At 42.3% G+C, this 23,646-nt stretch overlaps 1 long non-coding RNA gene across 1 annotated transcript; it reads left to right on the top strand.

Annotated features, from left to right (window-relative positions):
• The first annotated feature begins 13,631 nt into the window (after positions 1-13,631).
• On the top strand, positions 13,632-20,171 carry LOC128406347 (uncharacterized). Its single transcript, XR_008328474.1, has 2 exons — positions 13,632-14,584; positions 20,053-20,171. It is a non-coding gene; the product is annotated as an uncharacterized LOC128406347 (long non-coding RNA).
• The last annotated feature ends 3,475 nt before the right edge of the window (positions 20,172-23,646 follow it).

Raw genomic sequence — 23,646 nt, 5'->3', positions numbered from 1 at the left:
CTTCTTGATCATTGGACCTTTGGACCCACTGCTGGTCCCATCCTTTCAATATGTTTGGCATCAGCTTGGCTTCAGGAGTTGCCAGAAGGAGGAGTACAAGGCACCATCCAAGTATCTTAGGGACTCCAAAACACATTTAAAACACTTGATTTCCCCCAAAGAACCCTGGGAACTGTAGTTTACCTCCCACAGAGCCTCAATTCCAGCACCTTTTAAAATCCCAGGATTCTTGGAGGGAGGTCATGTGCTTTGAATAAGAGGCTACTGGATCAGACCAGTGGCCCATTTAATTCAGCACCCTGTTCTCACAGTGTCCTATCAGATGCCTATGGAATACCTGGCAGATCTGCACACACTGCCCTGTTCAGACCAAATCAGTCAGTCAGTCAAGTTTATTGCTTATAGCCAAAGGCTGCTGCAATGTATGCAATGTCATTCAATAAAATATATACTAGTTTGATACAAAAACGTAAAATATTTGCATTGTCAAAACATGACCTAATCTGCACAAAGCTATAGAAACTCCTTAATATACAAATTGAAACATCAGACAATAAAATTTATAAGCTAAAATCACCACGGGGCCACTAATATATTAAAAGTAATATTAAATAATACAATAGACAATTATGTACAAAGTTTAGTGAAAAACATACAGTTTGGTGTACTTTGGGCAACCAGATACCAAAATTTCCCTGAGTCCTTTTGAATGCTGCATCTCCCAGTGCTTTCCACTGTTGTTCATAATATATTTGTTTCTTACTTTTAAGTAATAGTTTATAACTGTTTCGTAATTGAGCTACCTCAGCTTGTAGAGCAAGATTGTGCTTATTGTGCTTTAAGTTCAATTTTCTAAGTTCCCTAGATAAACTTTTTACTATTCTGACATTCCTTATTGAACCATGTCTGTCTTTTGAACTTTTTATTTTTGATCACATTGGTTGTGGTCATCAGTGGGCACATTCGGTTAATTACATACTCAGTCTGATTACATTTCCTGTTTCTAACAACATTTCCCCCTTTAATAAAGCAAACTCATGGATCTGGATCATTTTTTCCTGGACCTGTGCATTCCATTTTAACCTTCTATTTCCAAGTATCAGATATTCCGTTTCATCCAATATTTTAGGGAAAAGTGGTCACTTTCAGCTCTGCGGATTATCCTAAGGGTGTCTCAATTAATTGGCACATTATTAGATGTTAGGATATAATCTGTGGTGCTAGTAAATCTACTGGGGGAAATTAAAGCAAAATACTCCTCCTGATCCCCTTGTCCATGCCCATTACATAACAAAATATTGTGCTTAATTATAAGTTCACAGAGGTATTTCCCAGCGTAGTTAGAGGTGCTGTCCATTGCTGCCCTCTGGCAGATTTCGGGTTTGTCCTCCAAGTTTAGTTCAGATAATATTGTATTTTGTGGGGAGAGAAGGCCAATCCGGGCATTGAAGTCGCCCCCCCAAGACAAACCGAGGGTTGGGCGACAAAGAGTCTATACTTTCGAGTAGTTGGTCAAGTCTTTCCCAATATGAACTCAGTTCCCCACAGGACTTTACTGGGGGAATATACACGCAAATACAGTATTTCTCAGAAGACTATCAGAGAGGGACAATGCTAAAAAATTAGGGGTGGTCAGCAAGGGGCACAGATGAATTATTACATGAAGAGATGTTGACACCAGCCCCCCCAGCCCCCCGCTAGGCCTTCCGTGCTTTGCGGTTTTAAGTGCTGGTTGGGTGTAACTTGTAAAACCCTGTAATTCAACCGTAGTACCTTCTTTTGCCCAGGTTTCTTCCAGGAAAATTATATCATGTGTTTGTAAATAGGAACAGAAATCACTTTGTTGAATCTTGTTCAGCCACCCTGTTATATTCCATGATAAAAGTTTGATTGTTTTATAGTGATTTCCTCTTAGTAAATTGCTGGTCATTGTGCTTTTAGAGTTTGCCAATTTTTGAGGCAACAGGGTATCATTTATATTAGTAGTGCGATCCAGATGTTCAATAATTTCAGTCGTTGGGCATAAAGTGCTCACATTTGTGTTCACTGGATCTTTACTTTGCAAATTATTCACCAGCGGAGATTCCTTAAGCGTAGTTCCTAACTCCTCCTCATCTAAATATCTCATCTTTGTCCAGAACTCTGATGGTTTTGTAGATATCAAGCAGTTATGGACACTGGGTCTGTTATCATTCTCCACCTCCGATTCTTTGTTCTCTTTCAACGTCTGGCTCATAAGGTCAAGCCTCTTGATAACTGTTTGTTGCTTTTCCTGAGAGAGGTTCCTAAAGGAGTTGAGGAAATCATCTTCCAAGGGATTATACTGATGTTGAGTACGATTCTGTGGATTCAACTCGGGCATGTCTGTTTCCTCCCAGCTTATCAAGTTTGTTTGCAATGTCATTACTTCCATTGGAGATCCAGGCTTTGGTTTTATGGGTCGCTTTGTAGCTCTAGTCCTCATCTTGCATAAGGGCATGACAATAGAATTGTGAAATACCCGGGTTGGAAAAACTCCTCTGCTTGACAATCTGGGTTTCAACTTGTGGATCAGTAAGGGCAGTCTGGTAGAGGAAAAAGTTAACATGTTTTTTTGGAATTGGTTTGTGGTATTCAGGGATTCAGTCCCAACTAGATTGATCTCTGTAAGTCCAATTCCAAGTAAGTCTGATAGATGTCGTTTGGCACGCTGGGCGCCTTTCCAATTAGGAGTTTGAGCTGAACTTCCACAGATTGTCATGCAGATCATTTTTGGTTGAAAGATTAGATGAGAAGAGTTGATTTTAAGTACTTCTACACATTCTGTGTTGAGCTTAGGGGTCTACTCTTGTTGACGCCATTTTGCTTTGGTGGTCTATTGGTACCTGCTTATTATTAACAGATAATCTATGGACCTCTTGGGATAATTGAGTTTTTGGGAGGCGATACCTCAAATTTGTTGGAAGATGTGTTCAACCATTCTTGCAATTAAAGTTAATTGGGTGCTTTCCCTACTTGTTATTTCTTCCTCTATTTGAAGCTGAGAGTCAGCTTGCCCCATCGCTGAATCTAGTTCTACACCCCCACTCCAAGTATTCTCCTCACATTCACAATCAACTTCAAGAGGAGAAAACCGTTTGTTTGTTTTTTGTTGAAACTAAAAACAGATTTATTAAATCCATTTTTGATTGCTTGAGAGCTGGTGAAAGGATTGCCTCTTCTGTATCCCTGTAGCATTTACAAGCAGGCATAATAATGCGGTGATGAGTAAACAAAGAGAGGATTCCTTAGCAGGAGAGGAAAGGAAAAAAGTGTGCAGTTTATTCTATTGAAGAGTTTCTCTCTGTGATGACTGCCAGGAAGTCAAAAAACAAAGTGTAAAAGGGAGCTGGCAATTAACAGCTAGCAGCTAACGGCCTGCCCAGGATGCTTCTCACAGTGCTTGCCCAGAGTGTTTCATATAACATAGATAAGAAAGTGCTGATAAGTTCTCAGTGAATTGATAAGTTTAAAAGTGGAAAAGGGAAAATCACTTCCCTGCACAGCAATTAAAGTCAATTAGAGTCCTGCAGAGCTCCGAAGCCTGCTTTCTGAACCTGTACAGACCAAGTGGATATTTAAGATCTTCAGAAGAATTTCCACTGGCTTTTCAGCATGCAACCCTAGTGCTTTAGCCAAAACCTCATCTTCCATGACCAATAGGGAGCTATCAAGAAGCTTGGGGAAACTCCAAGGTTTGTAGGAGTACCAAAAAAGGTGGTGGAGCATAAATACCCCAAGCAAAACACAAACCCAGAGTGGTGATGACTAAGCATGCTGAGTGGATATGAAATGCTGACTGTCGTGTGTGGCAGGGGAATAGAAAACGGGAGGAGTGGAGGACTTCCGGTCGGCGCCAGCGCTAATGGCCGCCTCCTGCTGAGCTCCGCTCAGGGAGGCTTCTTCACGAGTTCGGGTCTGACCGCTACGGCGAAGCGGGGACCCCTAAAATCTCAGGCGCAGAAGCCTGAGAGCAAGGAGGCTCGGTGGGCACCTCAAGCGCCCCTCTTTACTGCAAAGGAGCCTTTTTAAAGGCTCCGGAGTGGCAGCGGGGAGCGCGGTGCTGAGAGCCGCTACCCAGCCCGTGAAGTGAAGCCGCGTCGCCATTGACGGGGAGCGCCGACTTCTTCTTGACATTTGGATTACAAATTGGACTACCGTGAGTAAGATTGAGCAACAAATTTAAAAGGAAATAATTACAAATTGGCTGAAAGCGGAGAAGGTAAAAAATAAGGAAGTCTGCCTCCTCCGGACTGCATGTAAATAGAGCATTGAAACAAGAAGCTGTAATTGACAGAAAGTGCTTTAAAAGTGACGGACTCAGGCATTGGATTCAGCTCCCCCCCTTAGCAAGCAGGGGGAGGGGGGGAAGATTTATGAACTGTTTTACCTGCATGAAAGAGGCTTAGAAGGGCAAGCTCTGCCGTTTTAAACCCTTGGGGAGGACTGCCTGGGAGTGAGCTACCGGGATGGAGAACTGTCATTTGAGACTTGCTACAAAGTAGGTGTTTTGCTGGACTACATCTTAAGACTTGATTTGATAGAAGTTTGGAACTTTGGAAAGATACAATTTGGTAACTTAGAAGATATGGGACATTTGGTTGCCGCCTTTTGTTTGCCTAGGAAGGGAACCTTTGCTACCTTGCATCGGAAATTTTGAATTGCTCCATCTAGAGGCTGTAGGGAAACAGCCATTATTTTTTACTGTAAGGAACAGACTTGTGGAATTTTCCACTGGAAAGTGATTCTCGTGGGAAAGACCTTGGGATATGAGTGGCCCAACAGAGGAGAGAACAACAAGGGCTAAAAGCAAAGCTGAACAAAAGAGAAGAGGCTCAATTGTGCCACCTGCAGCTCCCTCCATGGATACAGTAACACTAACAAAGGCATTAGTCAAGATAAATGAAACCTTAGAAGTGCTAACAAAGCAGAGTACTGAAAATTCTAAACAACTGAATCAATTATCAACAAAATTGGACTTGAATACAGAGACTATAAATAAATTAGTTCAAGAGAATGAGATAACTAGAAAGATTGCAGAGGAGGCAAAAGTTTCGGCAGAGGAAGCAAAACTTTCTGCAGGAAATACACAGGAACAGATAGTACCAGTCTGTAAAAAGCTGGAAGAACATGATGCTGCTCTGTCCTTATTGGAATTACAGAGAAAAAATAAAAATTTGAGATTGAGATCGATTCCAGAAAATGAAAAGGACAATTTGATAGACTATTTGACAAAAGAATTTCTGGAATTTTGGCAGGACAGCTTGAAAGAGGAGGAATTTAAGATAACAACTGCTTTCAGACTGGGAAGGAAACAGAACAGAAAGAGCCCAAGAGATTGCCTCATAACTCTGAGATCTCAGGAGGAGAGAGACAAGATATTGAATTTACACTTTCAAACAGCCCTTGAAATTGAAGACTCGCGTGTGCAGATCTTTAAAGATATTCCTAAAAATATCTTGGAGGCGAGATCTCACTACAAGGACTTGGTCACTCTATTGAGAAAGAACAACATACTGTTCAGATGGGAGTTCCCACAAGGTCTGTCTTTTAATTACAAAGGAAAGAAAATCAAGATAAAAACAGTGCAAGACAAAGAACAGTTCCTGACAAGAAATGAGGAAGATCTTCTTAAGGAAACGGCGGAACCTATGGACCTAGGAAATTTACCAGATATCTCAAATCTATCTTTTGGAGCTAGAAAATCAACAGAAGAAGATCTCCTTGGTGCTGTTGGAGGGGCAACCGAATAAATAACAAGATGTCTCTGAAACTTTTAAGTTGGAATTGTAATGGCTTGAACCTTCCTAGAAAGAAACGAGAAGTCTTTCATATTTTGAAAAAAGAACAATTGGACTTGATTTGCTTACAGGAAACCCATGTGACTAGAGTACATCGAAAATTACTTATCAATAAAAGATTAGGACAAGAATTTGTTTCATCAGACAAAGTGAAGAAAAGAGGGGTGGTGATTTATGCAAAGGAGAAGTTGGCCCCTAAATTTGTACTTAAAGATGAACAAGGAAGATATCTGGCAATTGAAATTCAAGTTCAAGGAGAAAAACTATTGATTATAGGAGTTTACGCACCGAATGAAGGGAAGTCAGAATTTTTTAAGAAATTGCATGAGACATTAATGGACTACTTGGATTATAATGTAATTTTAATGGGAGATATGAATGGAGTGGTCTCCACAAATATGGACAAAGCACAAAGACAGGTGGTCTCCAAAGATGGGAGACTACCTAATACTTTTTTTGAAATGACTGATAACATGAACCTGATTGACATTTGGAGAACAAGGAATCCTCTTGAGAGAGAGGGAACTTTCTTTTCTGAGGCAAAAATGACCTGGACTCGAATTGACCAAATTTGGGTAACTAGTGGAATGGCATCTAAGATAAAGAAAGTGGAAATCTGCCCAAAGACTTGCTCCGACCATAACGCCGTAAAGATGGAAATGAATACAACAACAGCTGGATCCTTTAGATGGAGGATGAATGACTCCCTATTTAGAGACGAAGAGGTGTATAAAAAGGCCCAGAAGGCATTGAAGGACTATTTTGAGATAAATCTGAGAACACAAGTGGAAAAAAGAGTGATTTGGGACGCAAGTAAAGCCGTCATGCGAGGATTTTTAATACAACAGAACTCTATAAAAAGGAAGAGATATAATGAGAAGAGGGATAAGATCTTGGAAAAGATAAAAGAAGGGGAAAAGAAATTGAGATCTAAACCAAAGTCACATGAAATTTTGAGAGAAATTAAGTTTTATCAGAGACAATATATGGACTTGACGAACCAAGAGATAGAATGGAAAATAAAACAAATGAGACAAAAGTCATTTGAATCGGCTGATTAATGTGGGAAACTTCTGGCATGGCAATTGAAGAAGAGACAAAAACAGAATACAGTTACAAATCTAGAAGTGGAAGGAAAGAACATTTATAAACCAAATGAGATTAGAAATTGTTTTCAGAGTTACTTCAAGAGACTTTATGCACAAGGGCCAGTGAACGAAAAAGAAATAGAAGAATTTCTTAAAAAATATGGATTACAAAAAATCTCTGAACAAAGTAAAGCGATTTTGAACCAGAAGATTACTGATCAAGAAATTGAGGGAGCCATTCAAAGCATGCAATTGGGAAAATCTCCAGGACCTGATGGACTAACCTCCAGATACTACAAAGCTCTGAAAGAATGGCTTATACAACCGTTGAAGGAGGTTTGTAATGAGATTCTAGAGGGGAAAAAGGCACCTGAATCATGGAAAGAAGCTTATATCACACTTATACCAAAGTCAGAGACTGAGAAGAACCAGGTCAAGAACTACCGCCCTATATCATTACTCAATGTGGATTACAAAATTTTTGCAGACATTTTAGCAAAAAGATTGAAAAGAGTTTTGGTGGGGGAGATTCATAAAGACCAAGCGGGCTTTCTTCCAGGAAGACATTTATCAGAGAATGTGAGAAACTTAATAGACATTATGGAGTTACTGGAAGTTAATATTAACACTAAGGCAGTATTAATATTTGTGGACGCGGAGAAAGCCTTTGACAATATTTCTTGGAGTTTTATGAAAAAGAATCTCCAAGGGATGGGGGTAGGCCAGGGCTTTGAGAACGGTATAAGTGCGATTTACTCTGAACAAAAAGCAAAATTGATCGTAAATAATGTGGTTACAGAAGAATTTGCTATTGAAAAAGGGACACGACAGGGATGCCCAATATCCCCACTGCTTTTTATATCAGTCCTGGAGGTTTTATTAAACATGATTAGAGGGGACCAGCTGGTTAAAGGGGTTCAGGTCGGAGCTAAACAGTACAAACTGAGAGCATTTGCAGATGATCTAGTTTTAACTTTACAAGAGCCAGACACTAGTACGAGAAGAGTTTTAGAGTTAATACAAGTATTTGGTCAAGTAGCAGGCTTTAAGCTGAACAAACAGAAAACGAAAGTATTGGATAAAAATTTAACAAGTGCAGAAAGAGAGAAATTCCAGAATGATACTGGTTTATTGATAGCAAAGAAGGTGAAATACCTGGGGATAAATTTGACTTCTAAGAATGTGAACCTATTTAAAGATAACTATGAGAAATGCTGGTCAGAAATTAAGAAAGATTTAGAAGTATGGTCAAATTTGAAACTTTCCTTGTTAGGCCGTATTGCTGTTATTAAGATGAATGTTTTGCCTAGAATGTTGTTTTTGTTTCAAACATTGCAGATTGTAGATAAAATGGATTGTTTCAAGAAGTGGCAAAAAGACATATCTAGATTTGTCTGGCAGGGCAAAAAGCCCAGAATAAAATTTAAGATATTAACTGATGCAAAAGAAAGAGGGGGGTTTGCCCTGCCGGACTTAAAGTTGTATTATGAATCAGCGGCGTTTTGCTGGCTGAAAAGCTGGCTGCATCTTGAAAACACAGACATTTTGGATTTGGAAGGGTTCAACAACAGATTTGGCTGGCATGCATATATATGGTATGACAAGGTAAAATTTCATCAAGGTTTTAAGAACCATATTGTTAGGAAAGCATTGTACAAGGTTTGGACTCGATATAAAGATTTGTTGGAAAACAAAACCCCCAGGTGGTTGTCACCAATGGAAGCTAAGGAAGTGAAAAAACTTAATATGGAATCCAAATGGCCAAAGTACTGGGAAATTATAGAACAGGAGGAGGGAAAAGTGAAATTGCAGAGTTATGAGAAATTGAAGTCAAAAGTAAGAGACTGGCTTCATTATTATCAGATAAATGAAGTCTTCAAACAGGACAGGAAAATTGGCTTCCAGGTGGAGAGGTCAAAATTAGAAACAGAGCTATTGGAACCCAATACTAAGAATTTGTCAAGAATGTATAACTTGCTGTTGAAATGGAATACACAGGATGAGACGGTGAAATCAGCTATGATTAAATGGGCACAAGACATTGGCCATAATATTATGTTTGCTGACTGGGAACAGTTATGGACCATCGGTATAAAGTTCACGGCATGTAATGCCTTGAGAGAGAACATTATGAAAATGATTTATAGGTGGTACATGACCCCAGTCAAGCTTGCAAAAATTTATCACATGCCCGATAATAAATGTTGGAAATGCAAGGAAACTGAAGGTACTTTCTACCACCTTTGGTGGACGTGCCCAAGGATCAAGGTATTCTGGGAAATGATTTATAATGAAATGAAAAAAGTGCTTAAATGCACGTTTGTGAAGAAACCAGAAGCCTTTCTCCTGGGTATGGTAGGCCAATTGGTGTCAAGGAAAGATAGGACGTTTTTTATGTACGCTACAACAGCAGCAAGAGTACTATTAGCGAAGTATTGGAAGACTCAAGAACTACCCACACTGGAAGAATGGCAGACTAAGGTAATAGACTATATGGGATTGGCTGAGATGACCGGCAGAATCCGTGACCAAGGGAAAGAGACGGTGGAAGAAGATTGGAAGAAGTTTAAAATCTATCTTAAGAACTGTTGTAAAATTAATGAATGCTAAAATGTTTTGGGTAATGCAAAATAGAATTGCAGCGATTAGCAATTGGATATGAGAAATACGACCTAAAAGAAGTTTTATATTGAAATTAGGGGATGCTGAAAAGATTTTTAACAGGGATGCAGAAAGGGGAGGTATGGGGAAGTCGTTGAAAGAAGGCTTAAGAAATGAAAGGTTAAGAAATTATACGTGTTTGCATGTTTGTATGTCTTGTATTGTGTTGTATTGTCTTGTATTATGTGTGGAAAAAACCAATAAAAAAATTTATGCAAAAAAAAAATAGAAAACGGGAGGAGTGGAAATGGAGTAGCTTAGGAAAGGGCATGACTGACTGGTGACCACCTTAAGCAGGAGCACACTGTTACATTTTGTTGAAAGTCTCACTCATTCAATAAATAATTTTGAAACGGGAGGCATGCAAGAGCAGTTTGTGCTATGACATGGAAGCATGGGCAGAGGGGCTGATAGTCAATGCCTTGGGTATCCCTAAAGCATGCACTTCCTTCCAGAGGTGATCCATGTGGGTTGATTGAAAGATGCGATCCATTCACAAGCCAACCCTTTTAGCCTACAGGGAGGTGTCATGAATTCTAAAGCTTGATAGGTGGGGGTAGAGGTGGGTCAGGCAGGGAAGTGCAGCTTGATGTGGAAATAGACACTGTTCCTAAATCATGCAGACATGCTCATGCAGCCACTTGCTTGTAACTCCCAGTAGCCCCATCTCTTGAGTGGTGCTGGAAGCATGTTAGTCTATAAAAAAATCTCTTTGAAAATCCAAAGCCATAAATGTGCTTGGCTAAAAGGCAATGTTATTTACGGTACTTTGTCTGCTTCTTTGAAAAAATTAGTCCCAGCAGGTGAACTATTACACTTTCTGAGGATGCAATGTGTTGTGTTTGCGTGCTGAATGCACTGAAAAGTCATCAGTTACAGTGTTGCTATTACTACTTGTAGAAGCAGCAACAAACCATGACCTTATTTATCATCCAGATCTGGATTTGCAGACTGTTCTGCTGCCTTTGTGAAAGAGAACAAAAAGGCATTCTCACCTTTTCCTTGCACAATTGCCATTGCATTGAATGTGTGCAGCTGCTCACAAGTGTCTATGCATGGCTCGCATTCATTCCAGCTGAGGCATTTTGGGTGCGTTTTTGCCCCAAAGCCTTTCATGAAAGCCAGACATCGGAAACCTGTTTCCCTGCATAAGTTATCGGACTACATCTCTCATCAACCTCAGGTAGGATGGCCAATGGTCAGGGACAAGGGGAGTTGTAGTCCAGCAACATCTTAGAGTGCTACAGGTTCACTACCCCTTATGCAAGTTATTCCAAATAAAGCATTTTTGTAGTTGCACTGACATTGTAGCATGTTCTAGTTCTCCTAGTGTTCCTGCTTCCTGTGTTTTGAAACAAAGAAGGAACTTGCTGGTTTACAGGTACAGTGGTGCCCCACAAGACAAATGCCTCGCAAGACGAAAAACTCGCTAGACGAAAGTTTTCCGTTTTGGAGGTGCTTCGCAAAACGAATTTCCTATGGGCTTGCTTTGCAAGACGAAAATGTCTTGCGAGTTCCTGCGGTTTTTTTCCCCTCCCCCCCCTTTTTCTAAGCCACTAAGCCGCTAAGCCGATAAGCCGCTAAAAGCTGCTAAAAGCCGCTAATAGCGCTAATAGCGCTAATCCGCTAATCCGTCAATGGGCTTGCTTCGCAAGACGAAAAAACCGCTAGACGAAGAGACTCGCAGAACGGATTCTTTTCGTCTTGCGAGGCACCACTGTACTGGCATAGTGACTAATAGCACTGGTAATTTTGCCTCTGCAATAAGGCCCACTATGTGCAATAAGGCCCACTATGTGTTCTCAAGTCACTTTGAACCCTCCACCCCAGCTGCAATATGGGGACAATACTGCTAGGATTGTGGTGCAGGCTACAAGAAAATGAGTTGTATCCAACTAAGTTCTGCCCAGAGTAGACCCTTTGAAATGAATGAACCTAAGTTAGTCATGGCCATTAACATCAATGAGTCTACTCTGAGTAGGCCTAGCATTGGATACCCTTGTGCTTGTGGAGTGTTTTGAAGTTCTGTAACTCTGAAGTTACAGAAATGCAAAATCCTCAGTTGGTTCTGAAGGCACATAGTGAAGCAACCTTCCTGAGTCTGATCAGGAGCTTTCTCCCCATGGCGGCTTTAAAAGAGGATTAGACTAACTCATTGAAGGTATGGCTATCAACGGCTGTGTTCTGCCTCCATGCCGGAAACCACAGGAGAGTAGGGTGCTCTTGTGGAACATAGGGTTGTACCACATCAGACAATTGGTCATTCTAGCTCAGCATTGTCCACATTGACAGGTGGTGGCTCTTGAATATTTCAGGTGAAAAATTCACCATGCCCTACCTGGAGATGCTAGGGGTTGAACCTGGGACTTTCTGCATGAAAAGCATATGCTCTGCCACTAAGTTGCAAATCTCTGCTTGGGTCCTGCTTTCAGGCTCCCCACAGGCATCTGGTTTTCTTTAAAACTGTAAACCACCTTAGGTGTGGAAAGCCAGTATACATATGCAATGAATGAATGAATGAATGAATGAATGAATGAATTAATAAATATATCTGGGTGGCCACTATGAGAGAAGGGTGCTGGACTAAATGGGCCATTTGGTTGGTTCTAGAAGGCTCTTTCTTTGTTCTTATGATAGGAGAAAGGATATGTGTACTTAATTAATATTACTAAGCATAGCTGTTAATAGTAAGCATTCAGGGGGCTGATAGTTATTACAGATTAATTAACATGGGAGGAATGATAGTACCGGTGTAGAGTTCATGCTTTATTCAGAATTGGGACAGATAACATTGTGTCCTCCAGAGGTTATTGACCTACCGATTCCATGTTCAGTGACCATTGGCTATGTTGGTTGGGGTTGCTGGGAGTTGGAGTGCACCACATCTGGAATGAGCAATGTTGGCTACTCAACAGAAGGCCCCATCCTCAGTGCCTGGCATCTCCTATTAACAGCATCTGGTAGACATTGATGGGAAGGATCCTTCTCTGCTTGAAACCCTGCAGAACCACAGCTAGTTAGAACAGACAATATTGGGGCCAAATAGTCTGATCTGGTATAAGATAGGTACCTCTATTCCAGTGTTTCCAGCTGGTTTTGGACTACTTTTCCCATAGTCCCTGACCACTGGTCCTGCTAGCAAGGCATGATGGGAGTTGTAGTCCAAAAACAGCTGGAGACCCAAGCACGGAAAACACTGCTCTACTCCTAGCTTAAAACCCATTTTTAAGGACAGGGACAATAGTGCCATTTTAGCATACACTGTTTGCATGCAGAAGGTCAAGGTTCAATCCCTGACATCTCTAGGTAGGGTTGGAAAAGTTTCCCTGTTTGATCAATGGAGAGCTGCTGCCATTAAGTACAGACAACACATGCTAGATGGGCCACTTTAGCATTGCCATCTGATGTGCTGGGCCATAGCTCAGCGGCAGAGTATATGCTTCTCCTGCAGAAGGTGCTACGTTCAATCCTCAGCATCCCCATCTGAAACCTTGGAGTGTTTCTGCCAGTTCTTATAAACAATCGCTGGGCTAGACCATGGAGTTCAATGGCATGCTCTTCTGTACAAGGTCTGTTTTATACAAGGAAGACATTGCAGTTGCTTCAAATGTAACGCATTGACTCTGGCTCCAGCATTAGCACAAGGCCCTTAGTTGCTGTCAGTTTTAATAGTGTTCTTGTTAGTGGGACCCAACCATCTAAAAGAGTATCATCCCCAGTACCAGCTGCCTCGAACCCTATGGTTGGCAGGTCAGGCCTTGCTGGCAGTGCTGACTCATAACAGGACCTTTTCAGTGGTGGTTCTCCAGTTGTGGGATGCCCTCCCTAGTGAGGTGTGCCTGTCTCCATCATTTAGTAACTTTCAGGAGGAATTTGAAAACATTCCTGTTTACCTGAGCATTTGGTGGTGGTGGAATACTGTCCCTGGCAATCCCGAGATCAGATGATGCAAGGATGTTTTTAACTGAAACTGCTTTTCAATGGTGTGTTTTTAAAATTATTATTATTATAATTGTTTTTAGGATGTTTTGGCCAGTTTTAGAATGTCTTTGCTTTTACATTCTGTATCTGTTTGCCACCCTGGGCTCATTCAGGAGGAAGGGCAGGATATAAATTTGATCCAATCAATGATATTATCACTATCATTTCCCATTCCAAAGCACTGCTGGGGAGAGTGAAAGAAAGACAACGGCATTCATAAACAAAGCCAAAGAACAAACTCAAAACCATAATGAATGGAGCTTCTGAGGGTAATCAATTTGCATAAATTTCCCTTGTCAGGAAAGCAGGCAGGCTGAAAAAGTTGTGATGGGCACAGTGACCTCATGCCACCTTGATTTACATTTTCCACTAGGGACCCACTCATTACATCCATGTCTCATAATAATCATAACTCCATGATTGCTACACATCTGAAAATGGCTTGTGCAGGTCCCAGGGCAATTAGTCTCAATGGTGTTATCAGAATGGATTGTTTCACAATTATTGTGATGTGACAGATGCAAAGGTGGAGGGGGAGAGGGTGGGAGGCAAGGCTTTCCATCACGTCACACAGTGTCGGTTAATAATGGGAACATATAGCCATTAAGAAAAACATGGGCTCATTTGCTTATTACTACCATGTTCTGCCTTGTTCACACTCTGCAATAATTCATGCCTTCAGTGAAGCATGGGTAGCTGAGCCTTCAAGTATGGATAAATTGCTGGAGTGGCAAAAACTTACAAATGAGCAAGGGATGCCTTGAATATATGTGTACATTTAAATGTGGGATTTGCTATTTCCTTGATTCAAATGCAGTTTTATCCTGAGCATCCAAAACAGAACTGGCCACATTGTAACATCATTATACAAATCCAGGGTTGAGATCACACTTGGAATACTGAGTATAATTCTGGCTCTCTCACCAGATATGGTAGAGCTGGATATGGTTCAGAAAAGAGGTTACAGAAGGGAATGGAACAATTCCCATTTGAAGAAAGGCCATAACATTTAGGGCTTTTTCATTCAGAGAAAAGGTGAGTAAGTTGTGAGTTGGGTTGGACTGTCCCAGAACAATCCATGGCTATCAAGGGATGGGGCATCAGGCAGGAAGGAGAGGCAGGCTGGATGGGGAAACCCCACAAAAAAGCAGAGACCTACCTGACTGGTGGCCGTGTCTTCCCAGGAGAAGGTAGGCCCAACATTGCAACTCTACTTCCTTCCTGCTTCCTTGCAGGATCAATGACTCCACACAGCAGCTGTTGAGTGGAGACATTAATCCTGTGAGGTGCAGGTTGGAATGTAAGTGGCATTCCTACAGGATCTGACCCTGTATGATCCCAATAAACCCAGACCCTTTAAAAACTCTATTTTAACCATATGTTTTGAACCCCTTAAAAAAAACCCTTAGCTACCCCTATTGTTTGGGGAAAGTATTCACAATTAGGTGGGTGGTCTCTGGGGCGGCAGAGGGTGAACTGGCCCCATTTGGGGGTCACAAATCAGAGGGTGGATCAGGGGGGTCTGTGCACAGCCTACAAATAACACCCTCCCAAAAACCAAAATCAGCACACACCACTAGACTATTTCCTAACATGTCAGGGTAAATATTATAGTTTTCCAGTTATTTATCTTCAGTGATATGTGAATTATCTCTCCTCCCACCCATGATAATTTAAATATATTTGCAAAAGCTTGAGGGAGTTAAAACTGTTCTACAGAAAGATTCCCCCCTAAGTCATAAAGAAATGTGTCCTACCCCATCAACCCCCCCCCCCAAACCCCACCGCAATTCTTCAACTAGCCAAATATCTCTGGGAAATAAGGTAGTCAGATAGATAGACTTTTATGTGATATCAACATTTGCATATTTTTTCCTCACTGTCTCTCAAAGAGAAGCAACGATGTGGACAGAATGGTGATTCTTCATTTCTTTCTTTGGGGAATTTCTTATATCATACAGTACTAAAAGAATTTTTAATTGGACTCATTTTATTTTATTATTATTTTAATACATAACCCGACAATGCGCATATGAACCCCCATGGTTCCTCAAGGCTTCAATAAGCTGCCAAATAATATTATGGGAGTTATAACTGGATTAATGAAAAGCATGTAACAAAATTATCATCATGAGGAGAAATTATTCTATTGGGGACTTCTGCTCAAATGGGGAAAACAAAATTTGTGATAAGATGTAAAGAAATCTCCCTCGCATAAATTGTCCTGACTTTGTTAGCTCAATAAATAAGCCAGCGATGCATTCCTTCCTGGGCTACCATTCAAAGTATATGTAAAGATTCAGGCACACTAGACATAGAACAGCATTTCCCCAACCTGGTGCCCTCCTGATGTTTTGGTATACAACTCCCATCAACCTTGACTAGGAGCTGATGGGAGCTGTAGTTCAAAAGACCAGCAGGGCTTCTGGTAGGTTCCAAAACTCTATGCTAGGAGACAGTGCCAAAGCACAATGAGAAATCCATAAATTTAACTGTATGGCTTTCTGGGCAAGGCAGGGGAGCTGTCCAGCAGGCTCCGTCAGGGGCTAGTACTGAGAAATAAGGGAGCTGTCCAGGAGGTTTGCTAGATTAGGAGCAGGTCTAGGAAGACTGTTGCACCAGCAGCTTCCAGGCAGCATTAGAGGTTTTAAGTCAGGGATGGACACTTGTAACTCCCCAAATATTGTTTGACTGAAACACCCGTGGTTCCTAGAAGCTGTCAGAATGTGACAGAGGCCACACCCCGGGAAACAACTTCAGCTGGCTGGCTAAAGCAGGTGAATGAATCTCAAACCTTCTGTGAGTTAGGGACTCCCCCCCCCCCTTATGTGAAAGCAGGCTCTGGTGGATTGAGCTGATGAGAGCAATGGTGGGTTCAATGGTCAAGAAGGCAGTTTCTGCACATATTGTAGATGAAAGTGATGGGCAGATGGAACTTGCCAACAGCCATGTGTAGTCTAGGACTGTGCTGTGCATGTGCCATTTATACCAGTTTACACTAACATTGTAATATTGGGTTGTATGGGGTATTAGGGAAGGGCTAGTACCTCTGGTGGAGGCACATTGTGCTCCTTCTGGGGTAGTTTGTCCACCTTTGGTCCCTACCATGGGGAAGGGAGCCCATCCAGGCAGAAGAAAACTCTGATCCTAAACCTCTGCAGCCTTGTGGGGTATCTTTGAGAGTAGAAAAGTCTAAGAAGTAAACCCTACACAAATCTGAAGTGGAGTCCTTAAGATGCTTGGATGGCACCTTGAATTCCTGCAGCCAAGTCAGTGCCAAAGGTATTGCTCTGCTTTCCTTTCAACCTCCTCTGTGAGGCCAAGGTTTTGTCTTCTGGGGAGCCCAGGGCCTCCATGCACAATGTCCATGCTTGTGCCCCAGAGAGGTAACTTTGGTGCTGCAAACACAACGATTTGGTGCACTCTAACACAACTGGAGGTGCACTCTATTGTCTCTTGAGACAAATGGATGCCTACAACAACAGCTCCTGAAATTCTGGCCATTGGATATGCTGGCTGGGGCTTATGGGAGTTTGAGAGATAAAACCTGGAGGGCCATAGGTTTACCACCCTGACTACCTCAGCCTTCTTGGTGTTCCTCAGCTTACCACTGTTACAGAACAGTTTCTGTTGAAGATGTTTTTTGGCATGGATGGGTGGGATTATACTGGCCCCATGCTGAAGTTTTTACCATGTAGATTACCAGCCTCCCATCAATTAAAACAGCTGTTGACTGGAGTGGTTTGAGTGATGTCTCATGGATTGGAGAACCTGGCCAGGACCTTGAGATTCCTCTGTGTTAATTGCATCAGAGATTCCTAGGCTCCCACTGTCTTACTGAGAACTTCTCTTGTAGATTCATTTCCATGCATAGACACAACTGTCATATTTGCTCATTTTCAGAACACTGGAACCTCATGCGCACATTAAGTTTTAAATGTATTTGCAAAAGGTTTAGGCCTTCCTTTCCCTTTTTATAATTATATTGAGCTGGACCTCAGCTAACCCCACAGATCTTTCAGTCTACATCTGTTTTAATTTCTTGTTTGTCTATTGCAGTGTGAACTGGGTGTCATTTAATATCTCCCTTGCCACTCATCCTCATGTTGGAAGCAAGCAAAGTTCTCTGCCTCTCTGCCTAAACCTGTGCATCCATTGTCCTTTGTCAAAGGCTTATTTTCTCCTTTACTGACATCCTCCTATATTTGCCAGGTCTTCTTGTTTGCACTTAACCAAATTGCAACCATCTTTTTACCTACCTTAGCCTACCTTGTCATTTTTTAAGCACTTCTTTAGACTTCTTTCTGCCATTGCAACACTTCGTTGTACAAAAGTTTTGCATCTTTTTGCACCCCTGGTGTTGGGATGTGATTAGATGCTAGAATATATATTTATTAGATATTTTCCTTCCTCATGTCTGTAAGTTTAGCAGAGTGCCATCCCTTTGCAGCTTAAAATGGAAGCTTATATAGGCTAGTTTTAGCCTTTTAATTTAAGTAATCCAGGATGCTTTAAGGCAGTCTGGATTCTCCTGCTACTTCCCTCCTTTTCTCCCCCTTTAAACAATAACCACTCACAAACAATTTTGAGAAAAGGTAAAAATTATGTTCACTCACTCGGTATGTTTCTTGAAGAATAACAGATACCACAGCTTTGTTCAGGCAGGCTTAAAATAGTAATTCAGTTCCAAAGACATACTTAAGTTTAGCTTAAAAATGGAGCCTGAACTTGGAGCTCGGACATGCAGATGTTGTCATGTTGCAAGCATGGTGAAGAACAGAAAGAGGGTTTGCCTAGGCAGGCAGGAGGGATATATAGCTAAGCCCTTTTCCTCTTAGGACACACGGGGAGTGTTCTCACAGAGTTCTCTCTAGCAAATTTACAGGAATACACTGTGAGGCTCAACAGCTACATGCACCTATCTGGCAAAACATGAATTGTTGGTTTGACTGCATTTAAATATCCCACAACTGGCAGCTGATTCATTAGGGAGAATGGTGCACTGCCCCACTAACCTCAGACTCTCCTCTCAGACCCTACCTCCCTGTTTCCTTACTTACAACCAGTGAGGGATCAGCTGTGCCTACCATTCACTCTGGTTCCACCTACTATTGGTCTCCCCATCTTTTGCCCTACCAGTCCCAATGGGCACCAGCCACCACTGCTCTGCCACATATAATGCCACACACACCCTGCCACTCTCCTCTGCACAGTTTTAAGAGGCTGAACACATAGTGAAACTTTTATTTGTGGGTGGGTGAGGAACAGGAGGAAGAAGCTGCTGGATGAGGGGTGGATGACCTGTGGCTTTCCAGATCTTGATGGCTTATGACTTCCATCACCCCTGGCTATTGGGCTATGCTGGGTGGGTCTTATGGGAGCTGCAGTCCAGCAACATCTGGAGGGCCAGAAGTTAGCTGCACCTACACTAGATCAACTGCTTACTAGCAAGCAGCCCAGTAGGGTTAGTGAGATGCTACGAGCTCTCTATTTCCTCCTGGTGGCTTCTAAACCTCAGAAGGTGTCATGGTAAGGATAGAGGAGAGGCTGGGAGAAGGCAGAGGCTGTCTCCCCAGGGAGGAGCAGGCAACTCTGAAGCTGGTAGCATAACGTAACTGGTTGACGGTGGTAAGAATAAGTCTCCCCTCTCTGCCCCACCATGCTGAATCCAGCTACTTATGTCTGACAGTAAATGGCAGAAATACTTATCAATGGTAGTTCTTGGGAGTCAGGACCCATTGACTCCCACATGCAGGGGACTAGGAGTCCCCCTGAAACTTTGGTGTTCTGTTTCACACCAATGCCACTTGTTTATCATTTCTTTTAAGTATTCTATAACATCCATTATATTCCTTACACTGCCTTTCAACTGTCAGCCCATAAAAAATCCAGCCTGATCTTGATGAATTAAGTCCTTTAATACTGATTTCAACCAGTTTGGCAACATAGATGCAAAAAGCTTATAGTCTTAAATCTAAGTCCTTCATCCTGGACCTGACTATAGCTGAGCTATGTGCATCATGGAAACAAATACATACATTCCAGTCATTCTACCCCTCTTGCCTCAATTTTTTAAAATCCTTCCTTTGCTGTCAAATTTATCATTGTAAGCTCCATAGGGATCTGTGTTCTTGTGCGAAGTGCAGTATGTAGTAATGTGTAGTAATGGAGAAGGACCACAGCTCAGTGATAGAACATCTGCTCTGCATGGAGAAGGTCCCAGGTTCAATCTGCTGCATTTCCAGGTAGTCATGTGAGTAACACCTGCTAGGAACCCTGGAGAACCTCAATCAGTTGGTCTGAACAATACTGTGCTAGCTTGACCAAGGGTCTTGCTTGGTCTAGGGCAGCTTCCTCAGTTCCTGTCTTGGTGATGGCACCATTATCCATACTTGTGTTGATCTTACTTGCTGAATACTATCACCAAATTAACATGTCTGCCTCTTGGTGATCTTAGTTCCTACCTTTGCTTAGTTTGTAGCTCAAGTTTATGTGTTCTTCAGGTCATAAGGATGTAATTACCGTACGTCAAATTAGAAGTTCAAGTTCTTCAGCCAGAATGAGAGCCCAATGATTGCCAGAGGTAGTCCCTCCTAGATACACATTGACAAGAAGTGATTTTTTTAAATAAGAAAAGAAAAAAATGAGCTGGGTGGTGGTCTTTCCCACTATAAGTTTTAATTCCCCCAAATTCATCTTCAAGTTGGCCATTTTTCCGTCTGTAGACTGAGAGGTAGAGAGAGTGGGAGTGAATGAAAGTGATGACAATGAATAATTCATCGTGACAATGTCACCTCTGGTCTTGTCCACAGCTTCTCTGTAAATACAGTAGGATTTTCTCAAAACCCTATTAATTATTCAGAATTATTCGTGATCCATAACTCATTCTTGAGCATATGTTTTCTGGTTGTTTGATTCTAAAAGTGGAGAACCTTCCAAGGAAAGATCAGGAGTTTCACTTTATACCAGGGATTGAGAACATACATCCTTGCAGACATTGTTGGATCCCAATTCCCATCAGCCCCAGCAATCAGGGGTGGTGGGAGCTGTTCTGGCTCTCACTGCCTGATGAAGAACTGGAACCTGAGTTTCTGCTTCTGTCAAATTATTTAATGCATACATCTGAGTGATACATAGGGAAGGCACAGCAGGTGAATGGCATGGCTAAGTGCAAGCTGAGATATTCTTCCAACCAGCTACATGTTCTGAAGATCAGGGTGAGCACAAAACTTTGTGTTGCAAATGAGAGGTGCTTCAGCTCTGGGAAAACAAATGGAAACTACTGCAACTAGGCTGGGGCTGTGGGGTTGTTCATTTCAGTGCTGGTGTCTCTGTGTCCTTGGCAACAGAGATGCTGCCTTAGTATCCAACTTACTCTCTGGTGCTTCCCCTCTCCTTACTGACAGGAGGGACCAGTGATGGTCCTTTTGGAGGTGCCTGATATCACAGGAACAGGACACCACTCTGTGACAACCTGCTTGAACCTTCTGCAGGATCCAGCTCCTGATTTACTTTGATCCTGGTCCCTTCTGCCAGCTCCAACATCTCTTGAAGCCCCAGTTTTGCCTGCCTCAGTCCACTTGGGCCCTTCTCTGGGTTGTCTAAATCAAACTCCCTGATCTCTAGTCCAACAACAACTGGAGGGTCACAGATCCCCCATCCTGGCTTACTGAATAAGAAAAGCTCCACCTCTTTCCAGCAAGGGTCAGCCAGAAAGCTGCATCTGAATTCAAAGCCTGTTCCCCAGTATGAGCAATTTGTCTCTAGTGTGAATACACTACCTAAGCACACATTCCTTTTCCCTGGTTACTGGGAGGGGCCAGGGGCAGGTGTGAAATTGAAGTAGGCATAGGTCAGGGGTCAGCAACCTTTTTCAGCCGTGGGCTGGTCTACCGACACATTCTACACATGTAAAAACATGCTGATTCCCAGACTGTCGGTGGGCCGGATTGAGAAGGCGATTGGGCCACATCTGGCCCATGGGCCTTATGTTGCCTACCCCTGGCACAGGTCATGGTCCAAGAAACAAAAGAAGCTTCTTCATTCTGGGAACTGCATTCCTGGAAGGGATATGAGCAGGGTATGTCTTTAGTTGATGCTCAGAAGGTGCAAAGAGGTAGCAGGGAGACATTTTGGATTCTCTCCTCTTTGGGATGTACCGGAAAGGTCTTCTGTTCAGGCTGCTTAGGCAATGAGGTAATGGGAAGAGCAGCTTTCCTTGTTTGAGGAGGACCAGGAGAGCACTGTGGAACAAAGATGCAAGTTTATGTGCACTGCTGAAGAGGGTCCTTTCTCTTTCAAGGGGGTGGCTCTACAATGCTCCAGGGAAGACCAGGCTCTTCTGGATCCTGGCCATAGAGCTCCGTTCAGGGATGCCTTGCTATACAACAGTGAGAAGTTGGTGAATCTGGAATGGCCTCTGGTGCCCAAATCTGATATCACCTCCTAGCTTGAAAAAGGTGCAAGGGGGTGAACAGTGGGAAATGGCAGGTTGATCTACCACCCACTGTCCTCTGTGGGATGAATCCTTATGTGTTTTTTATATTGTTGATGTTTTTTAAAATGTAATTGAACATTGCTTGTGAGCCAGTTTGGTAGGAAATATGTGCAAAGGTGGGGTATAAATCATTGCAATAAACAAATTCCACATTAGGTTGTTGGTTCATCTAGCCTGCTGTTTCTTGTCTTGGCTGTCCATCAGAGGTCTTTTAAATCACCTGGTGTCAGATCCTTTTAAGCAGAAAACTGTAAGCAAAGCAGCCACTCCACCACCTAACAATGGCCTAATACCTATACCAAGTCAGATCTTTGGCCCATCTAGCTCAATGGTGTCTGCACTGTCTGGCAGCAGCTGTCCAGGCTTTTAGGAAGGAGCCCTTGCCAGGCATTGAGTCTGGGACCTTTTTCATGCAAAGCAGATGCTCCACCACTGAGCCATGCCCCCTCTTCTCAAAGTACATGCTAAACTTCAGTCTCCTTTGCCCTGCAGTGAATCAATTCTGATGCATGGGTCTGATTCCGTAAACCTAAGCAGAAGGTCACACTTTGAAAAAGAGACAGGAATGCCAACAAGAAAAAAACACCCGCTCTCTATGTGTAATCCCATGGAACACAATCAGTTCTGATGCTAACTTAAAAGCAAACAGAGGAGAGATGTATCAATAAATAGATCTGAGCTACTGAGGGACGAGATCAGATGCCAAAGCCAAAAGATCTGAAAATGAGATTGTGTAAGAGTTATGATTCATGCACACTCAGTAAAAGAAGGCGAATGATAACAAATGCATTTACTAGTTCACATTCTGGTTACTGGATAAGACCTCCGTGTGTGGCCAGTCTTTTGGTGGTCAGGATTAAGGAATGGATGCAATATACAAAAGATTCAGGGCATTATATATAGCATAACTGCACTGTGTTGTAAGCTCTGAAGAAGTGCAAGTATAATATTGTTTTTCATTTAAAAAAATGTGCTTGTTTTCTGCTAAGTATTTGTCATGTTTCTAATGCATGGATCCAGAACTGATCAATAACCAACCAAATTTAATAAGAAGAACTGTGTTCTTGTGGGAAAGGAGGCTAGTTGCCATGCCAACCATTGATCATCCCTGACAAGCTGCCCTACGAATGTACATCATGAGTTGGGGTCCTGATGGTGTGGGCTATCCTCTAGCCTGTCTGCAGGAAACGGGTTCCTAATTTCAATCAAGCTTTTTCTCCCTGGGAGATTTATAAGGCATCCATACCCATATTTGAGACTGCGTCTGTACACAAATTTGACCAGGGATCCCAGTTACCTTGAGTTCTCCATCATGCTGCTTCTTGTGCATATTTGAAAGCAGCAATGCTTCTGAATGCCCGTTGCTGGAAACGGCGGGAGGAAGGACTGTGCCCTTGCGCACTGATCCTGCTAGGGAAGCCTTCCCATACACATCTGGTTGGCTTCTGAAGGAACAGGATGCTGGACTATGGAGAACCATTCACCGGGTCAAGAGGACTCTTCTTATGTTCTTATGTAGTTCTTAAGAGCCTTCGTAAAAATAGACAGTGAGCCTTGTCCCCCCACTTTCTTATTTTTTTGAAAAGAACATCATAGTCCT

The sequence above is a fragment of the Podarcis raffonei genome, chromosome Z, assembly GCF_027172205.1.
Source record: "Podarcis raffonei isolate rPodRaf1 chromosome Z, rPodRaf1.pri, whole genome shotgun sequence".
Lineage (NCBI taxonomy): Eukaryota > Metazoa > Chordata > Lepidosauria > Squamata > Lacertidae > Podarcis > Podarcis raffonei.
Note: the sequence above shows the minus strand (reverse complement) of the source record. Positions and strands in the feature narration are given on the sequence as shown.